The following is a 20,000-nucleotide window of genomic DNA, read 5'->3' on the forward strand; positions in this document are numbered from 1 at the left end:
ACATACATGGGTAGATTAAACCTGCCGATATCCGTCCTTTAGACCAATTTGGCACCTTATCTGCCCATGTATGAACTATTACAGATATTGCAGATTATTATTGAAACATGCTATAGCTTTATTCATTTACACATTATCATTCAGAGACCCAATAAACCAGCCACCCCAGTGGCCAAATTATAATAAATGAAAAACTTTAGAAAATGTTCTAAGATTTTAATATAGCATCTCCAAGACATGGAAAAAGAAAAAAACATCATATGTATATTTTAGGATTTCAGACACGAAAAAAGATTAAACATCATATGTTACTTTATGATTTCATACGTGTCTGTATAATATCCCTTAGCAAGGAAACCTGATCATTTGACGTGTTCTACAAAAATAAAGAAGAAAAAATGGATCATCTGCTAGCCCTTGGGGCAGGCTCTGTGGCACATCGGACTTTTAGGTAAATGGTGAAATTCAAATGTTGTGGATTCGAGTCCCTACACCCTCTGTGCAAAAATGTATTATCTTCCAGTGACTCCAATAAAACAGCACCCCCAGTGGATTATCATGAAAATTCGTATAGGATTTTTTTCTGTTACTGAATTTTTCAGATATAGAAAAGAAGACATTTGTTTTTTTCTTTTACAATTTTATAGTTGTTAGCATGTACCTTCACATAACTATGTGTCATTAAATTAAGTTTCGCACTTTAAAATAGTACCGATTATGAATGTTTTAGAGGGTTTGTGTTATTACCATCTTCATAATGGATAGCGCGTAGGACTTCTAGTTGAATAAAAACATTCAAAGGTTGTGGGTTTGAACTTCACCAGAGTTTGGAGGGTTTTGTAGTATCGCAAGGTTTGAACTTAAATCCCCAGATTGAGATCCAATTGGAAATCACAATTGGTTTCACAAAACACGACCCAACCCCAGGACTTTCCTCTGATGAAGACCAATGCACCGAATGCCAAGATTCTGGATTCTGTGAATCCCTACACATTTGCCTTTTTTTAAAAAAAGTTTCTGAGATACCAACTCAATTCAAAGTCCAGAGTGCTAGCCATTACACCATGTCAATTGCCATTTAATGGCCTATCCTTCCAAACTTCACTGAATTGATACTGCTTCATTTTGACTTTAACTGCCTTAGGGTTGGTCCAATTTCTGTTTTGTTACCATGCCCAACTTTGTTACCTTTATCTGGCTCTTTGCCTAGCCTCAGACGGCTGAATTCAACAATTCACCTTGGTAATGGCTTAATTATAAATTATTATGAATTATTATTGTGCATATGCCTTAACATTGTGAAGAGATCACTGGTTCTCTGCTTAATTTACACCAACCAAGTTTTGACAATGTAACTAAAAGTCTTATCTGCCTTAATTTGCTCATTGATTGCAGTATACATAAAACTGGGTTTTTGAAAAAACAAAATAAGTGTTATAACTTTTATCACCAGCTGTAGTCGTGGCCGAGTGGTTAAGGCGATGGACTTGAAATCCATTGGGGTTTCCCCGCGCAGGTTCGAATCCTGCCGACTACGTATTGGATTTTTCTTTTGGTATTATTGGTCAAACACCGGTACTGCAAGAACTGCTGTCAACTAAAGTCTTAATAACTTGAAAGTAAACTAGATGGCAATCAATCAATGTACTATAGATGGTAATCAATAAAGACAGCACAGTTTACAATCATTTCTCCTATAAGGTAGGAAAATTGCAAGTTTGTAAGGAAAGTTATGAAGATTCCAGCAGGGAAGCTAATTGTATTGATAGCCAGGAAAGCAAATTGTTTTCTTGGTGCTCTGTGCCAATAAAAATAATATTGAAAAATGTTAGGTTGAAATTGCAGACAGAGAACAGTTTACACAGAGGAGGAACAATGAATTGTAAGCTTATTGAATTAATAAACAATAATAAACAATTTCTGTGCCTATGACCCACCTTTTCAATATGGATGTATCCTGGGCAGACCTTAGTTCCAGACCTGCTCCTACAGTTGGCATGACCTCACCAAGCAAACAACTCTTTACTAAACTTGACCACCAACACAGTGGGCCAAATTTGAATGGTTTGATTTAATATCCCAAATGGCAATAGTCAGATCATGCTTGTGGCTTACAGAGAGCTACTGGAAGAAGCTCTGATATGGTCTTTGAGCGATGGGTTTTTAAAACCTGACCAATCAATATTTGGTAGGACCTCCTGAGGTCCAGAGTTGGCAGCATTTATTGACCCAAGAATGTTCAACTTTCTTCTTGCAGAGACGTCAACCATTTCCATTAAAGATATTATTTTAAAAGCTTTTATTTTTCTCTTTTGTTATTTTTTTGCTGTGCTCACTTTACTTTATTGTCAATTAGGTATTTTTGTGAAGTGACCAGCAGATGAAGCTGTAGACCACCATCGTGCAGAGCAATGTGCAAAGTAGATTACGGTTTCCAACAATGCGATGTGTATTTGTGTGTATAAAACACCTGAAACCTCTTATATTATAGCATAGGTGTGAAACTTATTATGTTACTTATTTATTACTTTTGATACACAGACAGGTATAGTTTTAATCAATATACTCCACCTTAAACACCTAGCCATAAGATAACAGGTGTGCAATAGTTGGTATCCCATGTCTGCCTGGGTTTCAGTTACCTTCATGTATTACTGTCAGATTATTTGGTAGTGAGTCATTGTCCCCCATCCAACCTGCCCAATTGGCATCGGGTGGCAGTGGTTTATGTGGCCCCTACAGGATGAGGTGGCAGTTAGCATAGGGACATAGCTTGAGCCTTACAGCCTCCTGTTACGTTTTGTTTTCTTTGTTTCCAAAGTGGGGAGTATATGTTTCTTTCAATAGAGGAAAGGTCCATGGCCAGCTGCCTCCCTCAACAAAAGTTGAGGTATTTTAAAAAAAAATATTTTTCCCCTATAAACCTTTAAATGGCTGCACACATGGAGGCACTAGCACCAATTATCCAGTTTGCATTTGATTACCTGTCTGTGCAGACACCAGCTGAGTGGGATCAGGTGAGTCAGCTGCTCTGTAGCTCTCAGCTGAGTGGGATTAGTGATCAGGTGTATCCTCTGCAACCCCCAGCTGAGTACAATCAGGTGATTCCTCTGGCTGTGCAGCTTCTAGCAATAGGAAATGGAGATAGTTACATAGTTAAATTGGGTTGAAAAAAGACAAAGTCCATCAAGTCCAACCCCTCCAAATGAAAACCCAGCATCCATACACACACCCCTCCCTACTTTCACATAAATTCTATATACCCATACCTATACTAACTATAGAGTTTAGTATCACAATAGCCTTTGATATTATGTCTGTCCAAAAAATCATCCAAGCCATTCTTAAAGGCATTAACTGAGTCAGCCATCACAACATCACCCGGCAGTGCATTCCCCAACCTCACTGTGGGGAACCCCCTACGTTGCTTCAAATGAAAGTTCTTTTCTTCTAGTCTAAAGGGATGGCCTCTGGTACGGTGATCCTCTTTATGGGTAAAAAGGTCCCCTGCTATTTGTCTATAATGTCCTCTAATGTACTTGTAACTTGTAATCATGTCCCCTCGCAAGTGCCTTTTTTCCAGAGAAAACAACCCCAACCTTGACAGTCTACCCTCATAATTTTAGTCTGGAGATGGTTCCATTTACTCTCTAATCCACTTAATCTCTAATCCAGCAACCCAGAATGTGGTGCCAGTAGCCTCAGGTAAGTGCTGTACTCCGCAAGCCCAGGAGGCCTGTCTTTCAAGGATATGTACCTTATCTAAACTATTTATTCCATATTACTGTGATTTCGTAGCTTGGTTATAAAATACAGTGTTTGATGCCTTGTAAGGTTTTGCGGAGAAGGGTTTGCAATGGGCTTCTTATCCCTTTATACTTGGCAGGAGTTAAACCTATGCAGGGAAACCCCAATGGATGACTTCCCCTATTGAATGCCTTCTTCTTTTTGGATATTTATACTTTTCTATTAACTGATACTAATTATGAAGTAGTGTTTCATTCATTGCATAAATAATTAGAATTTATCGCCAACAAAGGTTCCACCGAGATTTGAACTCGGATCGCTGGATTCAGAGTCCAGAGTGCTAACCATTACACCATGGAACCTTGACATGTGTGTTCTTTTGAGTCACATGGGAATTTTGTGAGGTGTTATAAGGGAAATATAAACATGGTGCAGTATTGGAGATTGCACAGTGTAGCCATCCAAGAGTATTTTGAGGTTGCATGGTGTACAGAGCTGCACAAAAAAGGTAGACTCAGCCAAGACCAAATGAGACAGCCAGCCTTCCAATGAGACACCCATCAGTATTGCCCCTCCCAGGAAGGATCTTTAACCTATACAAAATGATCAATCATTTCTAAGACCACCTAATTTCCTCTGTGCCACTGTTACGTTTGTCCTATTGGACAGGGAGGTCCAATGCCTGCTATTTATCTTATCTCTACGAAGGTTTTTATACATCCAGGTCATGGTATATCTAGTAGAAGTAAATACAGAGCAACTGGACTGTGAAACGCAGTTTCGTAAACGCAGTTCAGAGTAGCAGGGGTGAGCACAGACAAAACAACTGCTTCCCAAGCAAATAGCATAGCAGGTCAAACTTTACAGGACAAGACTCAGCTGTCTCTCTAAACCAGTGATCCCCAACCAGTAGCTCGCGAGCAACATGTTGCTCTCCGACTCCTTGTATGTTGCTCTCACGGTCCTCAAAGAAGGGGCTTATTTTTGAATTTCAAGCTTGAAATGAAGTTTTAATTGCATAAAAACGTATTACAGTCCCAAGTAGAGCTTCTTGTAGGCTCCCAGTCCACATAGGGCTACCAAATAGACAATCACAGCCCTTGTTTGGCACCCCAAGGGACTTTTTTCATGCTTTTGTTGCTCCCCAACTCTTTTTACATTTGAATGTGGCTCACGGGTTAAAAAGGTTGGGGACCCCTGCTCTAAACCAAAAAAGAAAAGGGACACTTGTTTGAAGATAGCAATGGTCACGTTTTGGACAGAGAAGATGGTTTGAATGAGGCTTAAAAAAGGCTATTCATGATAAGGTAAAGAAACCATCCCTAAACAGAACAAGGAGCCTTCGACACTACATACAATGCTGTTCTAACAACTTTACTTTGGCGGTTTCCCAAAACTTCACATCTCCATTCATGCAACGCTCACAAGAAACACCTATTTCTTTCAGTTGCATGACACCTTGGTAATTCTATCACTGTAACTCCCCATGCAATTACAACCTCTGTGAGTTTCTGTTCTCACCTCTCTGGATAATTACATTGCACCATTATGATTGGATTATTAGAAAAGTTTATATGCCGAGGAATTCCTGTACCAGTCAGTTGAACTGAAGAAGCTGCTCAGATGAGTAGTGAAGCTTCTTCAATGATTACTCAGCAAGTCCAGTTGCATTAGATTAACTTCTACTAGATATTTATTTTATAATTTCCCTCAGATGAAAGCTATCATGGGTCTAAATGGAGTTTGTATCCTGCTGAGTAGTTCCTGCTCTCTGGTAAGGTGCATATGCTCCCTTTGGCATCTTTGGTTTTGTTGTTTGATATGTAAAGCATTCTCTTTATTAGCCCGAGTCCACTATGCAAATTCAGAGTGCCTTCAGATAACTGCTTTCTGGATTTCTACACTTTTCTTGGGTGGTTTTGTTGCTGGAGGTCATCAAAAACATGCAAATGGAATTTTGTGTGGATTTATTGCAAATGACAAGTCCATTTGCTTTTTCAGATAAGTCATAGTTATCCCCAGGGAGGGAGTGGCAACTAAATGCAACCCGTAGTCGGCAGGATTCGAACCTGCGCGGGGAGACCCCAATGGATTTCTAGTCCATCGCCTTAACCACTCGGCCACGACTACTGTGCTGAAGATCAGTTTAGGCTGCCAAATTAAGTATCACGGTACGCTCACTTTCACACCTCAATACAAGCTGTGGATGCAATTTGCATGCAAAGTAGGCAGATCCAACTTCTAACCAACTGAATCAGTTTCAAAGTCCAGAGTGTTAACCATTATACCATGGAACCTTGCTGAAGTGGTTTTCAGAGCTGCCCTTTAGACTTTGCATCATTTAGGGGTACAATATTTAAATTACATTTTTACATTGCCCAGCGTGACCCATGTAACAGCTGTTTTTTTTTTGGAGTTCTGCACTCCTTTTTATTGAGTCTATAAAATATTAATTGTACATTTCAACTACTGGAATTGGGATTCTGGCCACCAATCTAACTGTCTTTATTGTATTGAATTTCATTGGTTTAACTGCATTCTATATTGTTTTGTATTGTACTTGTTTTTGCCCATAAAAAATATCTGTGTGCTATATTTTGGGAGGGCTCTACAGGCTACATCATTTTATCACTCCATAACTACTGGGTATCAAACTGCTCAGAAGACCCTGGGGTTCATATATTTTTATAAAAAGTATAATCTGTACCAAAGCTTTGCAATGAGAGATTTTAGAGTAGAAACATACATTTTTCTATTTACCAAAAATACAGAAAAAGTTTGAAAAGTAAGGCTTGTTTCAAACCGGGGACCTTTCACGTGTGAGGTGAACGTGATAACCACTACACTACAGAAACTTACATACAAATCTTCCAAAGCTATGAAAAGGTCTCTTGAGTTAAACATTTGCCCCACAACTTGATGAATGTTCTGAATTCCATTACATTCCATACAATTATGATCTTTTGCAGGAAACATTGTTTGTTTTCAATATAGACATTTAAAACTAAATCATCAGATATTTAGATAGAAACAATAGAATTCTACCTGATGATTCAGCAGTAAACAGTGGACAACGGCACACCGTGTAGTTCAGCCCTAGGGCTCATAGTCTGCTTAAGGCTGGAGTTTGTATTCTCAGCCACTGTGCTTATCCGGGTTGGAGCAGCATTTCTCTGCTTGGTCGTGTTTCCATACTGGGAGGGAAGAAATTCCTGCCAAGTGAGCTGTTCAGGAGAGAAGGCTTGCAGAGAGAGGAATGGGGTCATTTATACCATTACGTGCAGCACCCTTAAACTGGAATGCAAAGTTGGGTTTCTGACAAGAAGCCCAAAAAATGTCTCATCACCACATCCTGAAATGAGTGGACTTCCCTGCCATAAGCTTAGAAAAAACGTCCCTGGGTGGGCTTGAACCACCAACCTTTCGGTTAACAGCCGAACGCGCTAACCGATTGCGCCACAGAGACAGCTCATGGTGGTCTTTTCTTGGTACAGCAGAGATCCTACAGCTATGGGTCAGGACCAACACATGAGACTCAGTGCTACCTAGAAGCCGGGTTGCGTCAAATTCAGTCTGCCCCATCCTTTAATACTCTTTCGTCTTGCAACAATTAAAAAGTAGTAATAAAAAGGAGAAGCATAACTTCCAGGCGTGATGAGTGGTTTGCTCAAAAGGCCTGAGCAATTGCCCCTAGTAGCGGATTGAAGGCTGGTGGCAGACTGAATTTGACGCAACCCGGCTGCTCATTGACCTTGCTACACCATTGCAAGCCCCACTAGTGCCAGCCAGTGCTTTTTATTCCATTTTTGCTTTCCCCACCCCCTTTGATGACATCATCTAAAGCTGGCCAATTATATATATAGCCGTATGAAACAAACGTTCTTACGATTTTCAGACTGTGTGTGGATCGTCACCAGCATTTTTGTACCATCAGTCGTTGATTGGACAAGATTTCTGTCAGCTAACGATAATATCTCTTAATGTATCCATGGGTGACTGTCACTACTATTTGTCAGACATAACCTTTGTACAGTTGTTGACTGTCAATTCATAGTCAAAACATTGTCTGATTTGTTATTTTTACTACTTTATTTAATCTGAATGGTTATTTGTAGATTGTTACAATAAAATGAATAATCTACCAAATCTGCTCATCTATGACCAGTTGAAGGGACCAGTCGGACACAAATATCTAAATTGGAGCAACATGATAAGCCTGGTCGGATAAGGGTCAGTATGCGTTGAATTTTTTCTAGTATTTATTACTAGTGCTTCATTGTAAAGAATAAATTAAGTTTTTTCTTTATACAAATTATTGTATTTGTCAATTGTAATAGTAATTTTCAGATCCCATGATATTACTGTGATGTCACTGTGAAAAAAAAATTAAAATGACTTATTTCCATCCTATTTTTTTCAAATGTAAATACTGTAATGATAATAAACAAGTGAGAAAATCAAGAATGCTTTAGTAAATAGAAGAAAACGTACATTCAAGAGCAACTGGAAAACTTACAATATAAGCATTATTTTACCATGTACACAATGTTAAAAAAAAAAAACTTTGGCAAAAGTCAATGTTCTCCATGGAGGCTCTGTGGCGCAATGGATAGCGCATTGGACTTCTAGTTGATTGGAGGCATTCAAAGGTTGTGGGTTCGAGTCCCACCAGAGTCGCTTGTTTTTATTGTATTTGATGTCATATTTATCTAAGTAGAGGCTATAAACTCTCTGCTGGTGAGTTAACCAACCACATAAATGTCACAGAAGTTCATATCCTCATGCATTTTCTGCACCCAGGCCACAGCAGTGCAGACAGAGAATAGGCTATCTCTAGGCCTCCATATACAACCACATGTGGCACTAGCCTAAGGATGGACATACATGGGTAGATTAAACCTGCCGATATCCGTCCTTTAGACCAATTTGGCACCTTATCTGCCCATGTATGAACTATTACAGATATTGCAGATTATTATTGAAACATGCTATAGCTTTATTCATTTACACATTATCATTCAGAGACTCCAATAAACCAGCCACCCCAGTGGCCAAATTATAATAAATGAAAAACTTTAGAAAATGTTCTAAGATTTTAATATAGCATCTCCAAGACATGGAAAAAGAAAAAAACATCATATGTATATTTTAGGATTTCAGACACGAAAAAAGATTAAACATCATATGTTACTTTATGATTTCATACGTGTCTGTATAATATCCCTTAGCAAGGAAACCTGATCATTTGACGTGTTCTACAAAAATAAAGAAGAAAAAATGGATCATCTGCTAGCCCTTGGGGCAGGCTCTGTGGCACATTGGACTTTTAGGTAAATGGTGAAATTCAAATGTTGTGGATTCGAGTCCCTACACCCTCTTTTGGAAAATGTATTATCTTCCAGGGACTCCCAATAAAACAGCACCCCCAGTGGATTATCATGAAAATTCGTATAGGATTTTTTTCTGTTACTGAATTTTTCAGATATAGAAAAGAAGACATTTGTTTTTTCTTTTACAATTTTATAGTTGTTAGCATGTACCTTCACATAACTATGTGTCATTAAATTACGTTTTGCACTTTAAAATAGTACTGATTATGAATGTTTTAGAGGGTTTGTGTTATTACCATCTTCATAATGGATAGCGTGTAGGACTTCTAGTTGAATGAAAACATTCAAAGGTTGTGGGTTTGAACTTCACCAGAGTTTGGAGGGTTTTGTAGTATCTCAAGGTTTGAACTTAAATCGCCAGATTGAGATCCAATTGGAAACCACAATTGGTTTCACAAAACACGACCCAACCCCAGGACTTTCCTCTGATGAAGACCAATGCACCGAATGCCAAGATTCTGGATTCCGTAAATCCCTACTCGTTGGCCTTTTTTTAAAAAGGTTCTGAGATACCAACTCAATTCAAAGTCCAGAGTGCTAGCGATTACACCATGTCAATTGCCATTAATGGCCTATCCTTCCAAACTTCACTGAATTGATACTGCTTCAGTTTGACTTTAACTGCCCTAGGGCTGGTCCAATTGCTGTTTTGTTACCATACCCATATCAGAGAACTTTGTTACCTTTATCTGGCTCTTTGCCTAGCCTCAGATGGCTGGATTCAAAGCCCAAACTGCTAAGAATTCACCTTGGTAATGACTTAAATTTAATTATAAATTATTATGAATTTTTTTTGTGCATATGCCTTAACATTGTGAAGAGATCACTGGTTCTCTGCTTAATTTACACCAACCAAGTTTTGACAATGTAACTGAAAGTCTTATCTGCCTTAATTTGCTCATTGATTGCAGTATACATAAAACTGGGTTTTTGACAAAACACAAAAAGTATTATAACTTTTATCACCAGATGTAGTCGTGGCCGAGTGGTTAAGGCGATGGACTTGAAATCCATTGGGGTTTCCCCGCGCAGGTTCGAATCCTGCCGACTACGTATTGGATTTTTCTTTTGGTATTATTGGTCAAACACCGGTACTGCAAGAACTGCTGTCAACTAAAGTCTTAATAACTTGAAAGAAAACTAGATGGCAATCAATCAATGTACTATAGATGGTAATCAATAAAGACAGCACAGTTTACAATCATTTCTGCTATGAGGAAGGAAAATTGCAAGTTTGTAAGGAAAGTTATGAAGATTCCAGCAGGGAAGCTAATTGTATTGATAGCCAGGAAAGCAAATTGTTTTCTTGGTGCTCTGTAAGTGCCAATAAAAATAATATTGAAAAATGTTAGGTTGAAATTGCAGACAGAGAACAGTTTACACAGGGAGGCAGAGGAGGAACAATGAATTGTAAGCTTATTGAATTAATAAACAATTTCTGTGCCTATGACCCACCTTTTCAATATGGATGTATCCTGGGCAGACCTTAGTTCCAGACCTGCTCCTACAGTTGGCATGACCTCACCAAGCAAACAACTCTTTACTAAACTTGACCACCAACACAGTGGGCCAAATTGGGATGGTTTGATTTAATATCCCCAATGGCAATAGTCAGATCATGCTTGTGGCTTACAGAGAGCTACTGGAAGAAGCTCTTATATGGTCTTTTGACGATGTGTTTTTAAAACCTGACTAATCAATATTTGGTAGGACCTCCTGAGGTCCAGAGTTGGCAGCATTTATTGATCCAATAATGTTCAACTTTCCTCTTGCAGAGACGTCAACCATTTCCATTAAAGATCTTATTTTAAAGCTTTTATTTTTCTCTTTTGTTATTTTTTTGCTGTGCTCGCTTTACTTTTTTGTCTGTCAATTAGGCATGTTTGTGAAGTGACAGCTGAAGCTGTAGACCACCATCGTGCACAGCAATGTGCAAAGTAGATTACGGATTCCAACAATGCGATGTGTATTTGTGTGTATAAAACACCTGAAACCACTTACATTATGGCATAGGTGTGAAAGTTACTTATTTATTACTTTTTTTACACTAAAGGTATAGTTTTAGTAAATATTCTCCACCTTAAACACCTAGCCATAAGATAACAGGTGTGCAATTGTTGGTATCCCATGTCTGCCTGGGTTTCAGTTACCTTCATGTATTGCTGTCAGATTATTTGGTAGTGAGTCATTGTCCCCCATCCGTGTGCTCTTCCAACCTGCCCAATTGGCATCGGGTGGCAGTGGCTTATGTGGCCCCTACAGGATGAGGTGGCAGTTAGCATAGGGACATAGCTTGAGCCTAACAGCCTCCTGTTACGTTTTGTTTTCTTTGTTTCCAAAGTGGGGAGTATATGTTTCTTTCAATGGAGGAAAGGTCCATGGCCAGCTGCCTCCCTCAACTGACTTTCCTAAAGTTGAGGTATTTTTAAAAAATATTTTCCCCCTATAAACCTTTAAATGGCTGCACAAATGGGCCCTTGCAGGAGGCACTAACACCAATTATCCAGTTTGCATTTGATTACCTGTCTGTGCAGACACCAGCTGAGTGGGATCAGGTGAGTCATCTGCTCTGTAGCTCTCAGATGAGTGGGATTAGTGATCAGGTGTATCCTCTGCAACCCCCAGCTGAGTACAATCAGGTGATTCCTCTGGCTGTGCAGCTTCCAGCAATAGGAAATGGAGATAGTTACATAGCTATATAGTTAAATTGGGTTGAAAAAAGACAAAGTCCATCAAGTTTAACCCATCCAAATGAAAACCCAGCATCCACACACACACACCCCTCCCTACTGTCACATAAATGATATATCCCCATATCTATACTAACTATAGAACTTAGTATCACAATAGCCTTTGTATTATGTCTGTCCAAAAAACATCCAAGTCCCTCTTAGGGCTCTTACACATGAGCGTTCTGACCTGCGCTCCCCTGCGTTCCGTTTTTTGGCGTTCAGCAGCAGGGGAGCGCAGGAATAGACGCAAGTCATTATTTGAAATGGGGCTGTACTCACTCAGGCGCGTGTAGGCGCCGAACGCAGTTTCAGACGCAACATGCTGCATTTTTCCTGCGTTCGGCGCCTACACGCGCCTGAGTGAGTACAGCCCCATTTCAAATAATGACTTGCGTCTATTCCTGCGCTCCCCTGCGGCTGAACGCCAAAAAACGGAACGCAGGGGAGCGCAGGTCAGGACGCTCATGTGTAAGAGCCCTTATAGTCATTAACTGAATCAGCATCACAACATCACCCGGCAGTGCATTCCACAACCTCACTGTCCTGACTGTGATGAACCCCCTACTCTGTTCCTTTAAATGAAACTTCTTTTCCTCTAGTCTGAAGGGGAGGCCTCTGGTACGTGATTCTCTTTATGGGTAAAAAGGTCCCCTGCTATTTGTCTATAATGTCCTCTAATGTGTAATCATGTCCCCTCGCAAGCACCTTTTTTCCAGAGAAAACAACCTCAACCTTGACAGTCTCCCCATATAATTTAAATCTGGAGATGGTTCCATTTACGCTCTAATCCACTTAATCTCTAATCCAGCAACCCAGAATGTGGTGCCAGTAGCCTCAGGTAAGTGCTGTACTCAGCAAGCCCGGGAGGCCTGTCTTTCGAGGATATGTACTTATCTAAACTATTTATTCCATATTACTGTGATTTCGTAGCTTGGTTATAAAATACAGTGTTTGGTGCTTTGTAAGATTTCGTGCAGAAGTCTTCGCAATGGGCTTCTTATCCCTTCATACTTGGCAGGAGTTAAACCTATGCAGGGAAACCCCAATGGATGACTTCCCCTATTGAATGCCTTCAGATATCTTCTTTTTGGATATTTATACTTTTCTATTAACTGATACTAGTTATGAAGTAGTGTTTCAGTCATTGCATAAATAATTAGAATTTATAGCCAACAAAGGTTCCACCGAGATTTGAACTCGGATTGCTGGATTCAGAGTCCAGAGTGCTAACCATTACACCATGGAACCTTGACATGTGAGTTATTTTGAGTCACATGGGAATTTTGTGAGGTGTTATAAGGGAAAGGGATAAACTTGGTGCAATGTTGGAGATTGCACGGTGTAGCCATCCAAGAGTATTTTGAGGTTGCATGGTGTACAAAGCTGCACAAAAAGGTAGACCAAATGAGACAACCACCCTTCCAATGAGTATTGCCCCTCCCAGGAAAGATCTTTAGCCTAGACAATCAAAATGATCAATAATTTATAAGACCACCTAACTTCCTCTGCACCACTGCTACATTTGTCCTATTGGACAGGGAGGTCCAATGCCTGTTATTTAGCTTATCTCTATGAAGGTTTTCATTCATCCAGGTCATGGTATATCTAGTAGAAGTAAATACAGAGCAACTGGACTGTGAAACGCAGTTTCGTAAACGCAGTTCAGAGTAGCAGGGGTGAGCACAGACAAAACAACTGCTTCCCAAGCAAATAGCATAGCAGGTCAAACTTTACAGGACAAGACTCAGCTGTCTCTCTAAACCAAAAAAGAAAAGGGACACTTGTTTGAAGATAGCAATGTTCACGTTTTGGACAGAGAAGATGGTTTGAATGAGGCTTAAAAAAGGCTATTCATGATAAGGTAAAGAAACCATCCCTAAACAGAACAAGGAGCCTTCGACACTACATACAATGCTGTTCTAACAACTTTACTTTGGCGGTTTCCCAAAACTTCACATCTCCATCCATGCAACGCTCACAAGTCACACCTATTTCTTTCAGTTGCATGACACCTGGGTAATTCTATCACAGTAACTCCCCATGCAATTACAACCTCTGTGAGTTTCAGTTCTCACCTCTCTGGATAGTTACATTGCACCATTATGATTGGATTATTAGAAGAGTTTATATGCCGAGGAATTCCTGTACCAGTCAGTTGAACTGAAGAAGCTGCTCCGATGAGTAGTGAAGCTTCTTCAATGATTACTCAGCAAGTCCAGTTGACTTAGATTAACTTCTACTAGATATTTATTTTATAATTTCCCTCAGATGAAAGCTAAATGGAGTTTGTATCCTGCTGAGTAGTTCCTGCTCTCTGGTAAGGTGCATATGCTCCCTTTGGCGTCTTTGGTTTTGTTGTTTGATATGTAAAGTATTCTCTTTATTAGCCCGAGTCCACTATGCAAATTCAGAGTGCCTTCAGATAACTGCTTTCTGGATTTCTACACTTTTCTTGGGCGGTTTTGTTGCTGGAGGTCATCAAAAACATGCAAATGGAATTTTGTGTGGATTTATTGCAAATGACAAGTCCATTTGCTTTTTCAGATAAGTCAAAGTTATCCCCAGGGAGGGAGTGGCAACTAAATGCAATCCGTAGTCGGCAGGATTTGAACCTACGCGTGGAGACACCAATGGATTTCTAGTCCATCGCCTTAACCACTCGGCCACGACTACAGTGCTGAACATCTTTTCAGGCTGCCAAACAAAGTGGCATAGTACGATCACTTTCACCCCTCAATACAAGGCTCAAAGGCAAGCTGTGGATGCAATTTGCATGCAAAGTAGGCAGATCCAACTTCTAACCAACTGACTCAGTTTCAAAGTCCAGAGTGCTAACCACTACACGTTGAAACCTTGCTGAAGTGGTTTTCAGAGCTGCCCTTTAGACTCTGCATCATTTAGGGGTACAATATTTAAATTACATTTTTACATTGCCCAGCGTGACCCATGTAACAGCTGTTTGTTTTTTTTTTTGGAGTTCTGCACTCCTTTTTATTGAGTCTATAAAATATTAATTGTACATTTCAACTACTGGCATTGGGATTCTGGCCACCAATCTAACTGTCTTTATTGTATTGAATTTCATTGGTTTAACTGTATTCTATATTGTTTTGTATTGTACTTGTTTTTGCTCATAAAAAAATATCTGTGCGCTATAATTTGGGAGGGCTCTACAGGCTACATCGTTTTATTACTCCATACCTACTGGGTATCAAACTGTTCAGAAGACCCTGGGGTTCATATTTAGGATCATATAACTTTGTTCCTAATGGCATGTGAAAAGTAAAACGACTGTAAATTACAAGCGTTTGAGGTTATTTGTAGAAATGATTTTTATAAAATGTATAATCTGTACCAAAGCTTTGCAATGTGAGATTTTGGAGTAGAAACATACATTCTGCCCGGTTTCGAACCGGAGACCTTTCGCGTGTGGGGCGAACGTGATAACCACTACACTACAGAAACTTACATACAAATCTTCCAAAGCTACGAAAAGGTCTCTTGAGTCACACATTTGCCCCATAATTGATGAATGTTCTGAATTGCAATACATTCCATCTTTCGCAGGAAACATTGTTTGGTTTCAATATAGACATTTAAAACTAAATCATCAGATATTTAGATAGAAACAATAGAATTCTACCTGATAATTCAGCAGTAAACAGTGGCCAATGTTCGGGTGCCTTCAAAATTTTAGGTCCTGGCTGACATTGGTTTCTTGGTTTCACCCTTAAACTGGAATGCAAAGTTGGGTTTCTGACAAGAAGCCCAAAAAATGTCTCATCACCACATCCTGAAATGAGAGGACTTCCCTGCCATAAGCTTAGAAAAGACGTCCCTGGGTGGGCTTGAACCACCAACCTTTCGGTTAACAGCCGAACGCGCTAACCGATTGCGCCACAGAGACAGCTGATGGTGTCATGTTTGTCAGACATACCTATGTACAGTTGCTGACTGTCAATTCATGGTGAAAACATCGTCTGATTTTTTATTTTTACTAATTTATTTAATCGGATTATTAGTAGATCGTTACATTAAAATGTATAATCTACCAAATCTGCTCGTCTATGACCATTTGAATGGACCAGTCAGACACAAATATCTAAATTGGAGCAACATGATAAGCCTGGTCGGATTTAGGGTCAGTGTGGGTTGAATTTTTTTGACTACCTTCATGGCCACTTGGAGATATTTAATGCTAGTGCTTCATTGTAAAGAATAAATTAATTTTTTTCTTTATACAAATTATTGTATTTGTCAATTATAAGAAAACAAGTGAGAAAATCAAGAATGCTTTAGTAAATAGAAGAAAACGTACATTCAAGAGCAACTGGAAAACTTACAATATAAGCATTATTTTACCATGTACACAATGTTAAAAAAAAAAAAACTTTGGCAAAAGTCAATATTCTCCATGGAGGCTCTGTGGCGCAATGGATAGCGCATTGGACTTCTAGTTGATTGGAGGCATTCAAAGGTTGTGGGTTCGAGTCCCACCAGAGTCGCTTGTTTTTATTGTATTTGATGTCATATTTATCTAAGTAGAGGCTATGAACTCTCTGCTGGTGAGTTAACCAACCACATAAATGTCACAGAAGTTCATATTCTCCTGCATTTTCTGCACCCAGGCCACAGCAGTGCAGACAGAGAATAGGCTATCTCTAGGCCTCCATATACAACCACATGTGGCACTAGCCTAAGGATGGACATACATGGGTAGATTAAACCTGCCGATATCCTTCCTTTAGACCAATTTGGCACGTTATCTGCCCATGTATGAACTATTACAGATATTGCAGATTATTATTGAAACATGCTATAGCTTTATTCATTGATACATTATGAATCAGAGACTCCAATAAACAAGCCACCCCAGTGGCCAAATTATAATAAATGAAAAACTTTAGAAAATGTTCTAAGATTTTAATATAGCATCTCCAAGACATGGAAAAAGAAAAAAACATGATAAGTATATTTTAGGATTTCAGACACGGAAAAAGATTAAACATCATATGTTACTTTACGATTTCATACTTGTCTGTATAATATCCCTTAGCAAAGAAACCTGATCATTTGACGTGTTCTACAAAAATAAAGAAGAAAAAATGGATCATCCGCTAGCCCTTGGGGCAGGCTCTGTGGCGCATCGGGCTTTTGGGTAAATGGTGAAATTCAAATGTTGTGGATTCGAGTCCCTACACCCTCTTTTGGAAAATGTATTATCTTCCAGGGACTCCCAATAAAACAGCACCCCCAGTGGATTATCATGAAAATTCGTATAGGATTTTTTTCTGTTACTGAATTTTTCAGATATAGAAAAGAAGACATTTGTTTTTTTCTTTTACAATTTTATAGTTGTTAGCATGTACCTTCACATAACTATGTGTCATTAAATTAAGTTTCGCACTTCAAAATGGTACTGATTATGAATGTTTTAGAGGGTTTGTGTTATTACCATCTTCATAATGGATAGCGCGTAGGACTTCTAGTTGAATGAAAACATTCAAAGGTTGTGGGTTTGAACTTCACCAGAGTTTGGAGGGTTTTGTAGTATCTCAAGGTTTGAACTTAAATCGCCAGATTGAGATCCAATTGGAAACCACAATTGGTTTCACAAAACACGACCCAACCCCAGGACTTTGCTCTGATGAAGACCAATGCACCGAATGCCAAGATTCTGGATTCCGTAAATCCCTACTCGTTGGCCTTTTTTTAAAAAGGTTCTGAGATACCAACTCAATTCAAAGTCCAGAGTGCTAGCGATTACACCATGTCAATTGCCATTAATGGCCTATCCTTCCAAACTTCACTGAATTGATACTGCTTCAGTTTGACTTTAACTGCCCTAGGGCTGGTCCAATTGCTGTTTTGTTACCATACCCATATCAGAGAACTTTGTTACCTTTATCTGGCTCTTTGCCTAGCCTCAGATGGCTGGATTCAAAGCCCAAACCGCTAACAATTCACCTTGGTAATGACTTAAATTTAATTATAAATTATTATGAATTTTTTTTGTGCATATGCCTTAACATTGTGAAGAGATCACTGGTTCTCTGCTTAATTTACACCAACCAAGTTTTGACAATGTAACTGAAAGTCTTATCTGCCTTAATTTGCTCATTGATTGCAGTATACATAAAACTGGGTTTTTGACAAAACACAAAAAGTATTATAACTTTTATCACCAGATGTAGTCGTGGCCGAGTGGTTAAGGCGATGGACTTGAAATCCATTGGGGTTTCCCCGCGCAGGTTCGAATCCTGCCGACTACGTATTGGATTTTTCTTTTGGTATTATTGGTCAAACACCGGTACTGCAAGAACTGCTGTCAACTAAAGTCTTAATAACTTGAAAGTAAACTAGATGGCAATCAATCAATGTACTATAGATGGTAATCAATAAAGACAGCACAGTTTACAATCATTTCTGCTATGAGGTAGGAAAATTGCAAGTTTGTAAGGAAAGTTATGAAGATTCCAGCAGGGAAGCTAATTGTATTGATAGCCAGGAAAGCTAATTGTTTTCTTAGTGCTCTGTAAGTGCCAATAAAAATAATATTGAAAAATGTTAGGTTGAAATTGCAGACAGAGAACAGTTTACACAGGGAGGCAGAGGAGGAACAATGAATTGTAAGCTTATTGAATTAATAAACAATAATAAACAATTTCTGTGCCTATGACCCACCTTTTCAATATGGATGTATCCTGGGCAGACCTTAGTTCCAGACCTGCTCCTACAGTTGGCATGACCTCACCAAGCAAACAACTCTTTACTAAACTTGACCACCAACACAGTGGGCCAAATTGGGATGTTTTGATTTAATATCCCCAATGGCAATAGTCAGATCATGCTTGTGGCTTACAGAGAGCTACTGGAAGAAGCTCTGATATGGTCTTTTGACGATGGGTTTTTAAAACCTGACCAATCAATATTTGGTAGGACCTCCTGAGGTCCAGAGTTGGCAGCATTTATTGATCCAAGAATGTTCAACTTTCTTCTTGCAGAGACGTCAACCATTTCCATTAAAGATCTTATTTTAAAAGCTTTTATTTTTCTCTTTTGTTATTTTTTTGCTGTGCTCGCTTTACTTTTTTGTCAATTAGGCATGTTTGTGAAGTGACGATCAGATGAAGCTGTAGACCACCATCGTGCACAGCAATGTGCAAAGTAGATTACGGATTCCAACAATGCGATGTGTATTTGTATGTATAAAACACCTGAAACCTCTTACATTATAGCATAGGTGTGAAAGTTATTATGTTACTTATTTATTACTTTTTTTACACAGACAGGTATAGTTTTATACCGTAAACACCTAGCCATAAGATAACAGGTGTGCAATAGTTGGTATCCCATGTCTGCCTGGGTTTCAGTTACCTTCATGTATTGCTGTCAGATTATTTGGTAGTGAGTCATTGTCCCCCATCCAACCTGCCCAATTGGCATTGGGTGGCAGTGGTTTATGTGGCCCCTACAGGATGAGGTGGCAGTTAGCATAGGGACATAGCTTGAGACTTACAGCATACTGTTACGTTTTGTTTTCTTTGTTTCCAAAGTTGGGAGTATATGTTTCATTCAATGGAGGAAAGGTCCATGGCCAGCTGCCTCCCTCAACTGACTTTCCTAAAGTTAAGGTATTTTTAAAAATGTATTTTTCCCCATAAACCTTTAAATGGCTTAGTTCCAGACCTGCTCCTACAGTTGGCATGACCTCACCAGGAGGCACTAACATCAATTATCCAGTTTGCATTTGATTACCTGTCTGTGCAGACACCAGCTGAGTGGGATCAGGTGAGTCATCTGCTCTGTAGCTCTCAGCTGAGTGGGATTAGTGATCAGGTGTATCCTCTGCAACCCCCAGCTGAGTACAATCAGGTGATTCCTCTGGCTGTGCAGCTTCCAGCAATAGGAAATGGAGATAGTTACATAGTTACATAGTTAAATTGGGTTGAAAAAAGACAAAGTCCATCAAGTTCAACCCCTCCAAATGAAAACCCAGCATCTATACACACACCCCTCCATACTTTCACACAAATTCTATATACTCATATCTATACTAACTATAGAGCTTAGTATCACAATAGCCTTTGATGTTATGTCTGTCCAAAAAATCATCCAAGCCATTCTGAAA

At 39.2% G+C, this 20,000-nt stretch overlaps 10 non-coding genes across 10 annotated transcripts; 4 read left to right on the forward strand and 6 right to left on the reverse strand.

Annotated features, from left to right (window-relative positions):
• The first annotated feature begins 1,455 nt into the window (after positions 1-1,455).
• trnas-uga lies at positions 1,456-1,537 on the forward strand. The gene has a single exon. It is a non-coding gene; the product is annotated as a tRNA-Ser (tRNA).
• A 2,500-nt stretch (positions 1,538-4,037) lies between these two features.
• Positions 4,038-4,109, reverse strand: trnaq-cug. The gene has a single exon. It is a non-coding gene; the product is annotated as a tRNA-Gln (tRNA).
• Positions 4,110-5,795: 1,686 nt separating this feature from the next.
• On the reverse strand, positions 5,796-5,877 carry trnas-aga. The gene has a single exon. It is a non-coding gene; the product is annotated as a tRNA-Ser (tRNA).
• A 1,262-nt stretch (positions 5,878-7,139) lies between these two features.
• Positions 7,140-7,213, reverse strand: trnan-guu. Its single transcript has one exon. It is a non-coding gene; the product is annotated as a tRNA-Asn (tRNA).
• A 1,125-nt stretch (positions 7,214-8,338) lies between these two features.
• On the forward strand, positions 8,339-8,424 carry trnar-ucu. Its single transcript is given in 2 exon segments — positions 8,339-8,375; positions 8,389-8,424. It is a non-coding gene; the product is annotated as a tRNA-Arg (tRNA).
• A 1,684-nt stretch (positions 8,425-10,108) lies between these two features.
• On the forward strand, positions 10,109-10,190 carry trnas-uga. The gene has a single exon. It is a non-coding gene; the product is annotated as a tRNA-Ser (tRNA).
• A 2,855-nt stretch (positions 10,191-13,045) lies between these two features.
• On the reverse strand, positions 13,046-13,117 carry trnaq-cug. The gene has a single exon. It is a non-coding gene; the product is annotated as a tRNA-Gln (tRNA).
• A 1,343-nt stretch (positions 13,118-14,460) lies between these two features.
• On the reverse strand, positions 14,461-14,542 carry trnas-aga. The gene has a single exon. It is a non-coding gene; the product is annotated as a tRNA-Ser (tRNA).
• A 1,160-nt stretch (positions 14,543-15,702) lies between these two features.
• On the reverse strand, positions 15,703-15,776 carry trnan-guu. Its single transcript has one exon. It is a non-coding gene; the product is annotated as a tRNA-Asn (tRNA).
• Positions 15,777-18,059: 2,283 nt separating this feature from the next.
• On the forward strand, positions 18,060-18,141 carry trnas-uga. Its single transcript has one exon. It is a non-coding gene; the product is annotated as a tRNA-Ser (tRNA).
• The last annotated feature ends 1,859 nt before the right edge of the window (positions 18,142-20,000 follow it).

Source organism: Xenopus laevis, chromosome 9_10L, assembly GCF_017654675.1.
Source record: "Xenopus laevis strain J_2021 chromosome 9_10L, Xenopus_laevis_v10.1, whole genome shotgun sequence".
Classification (NCBI taxonomy): domain Eukaryota; kingdom Metazoa; phylum Chordata; class Amphibia; order Anura; family Pipidae; genus Xenopus; species Xenopus laevis.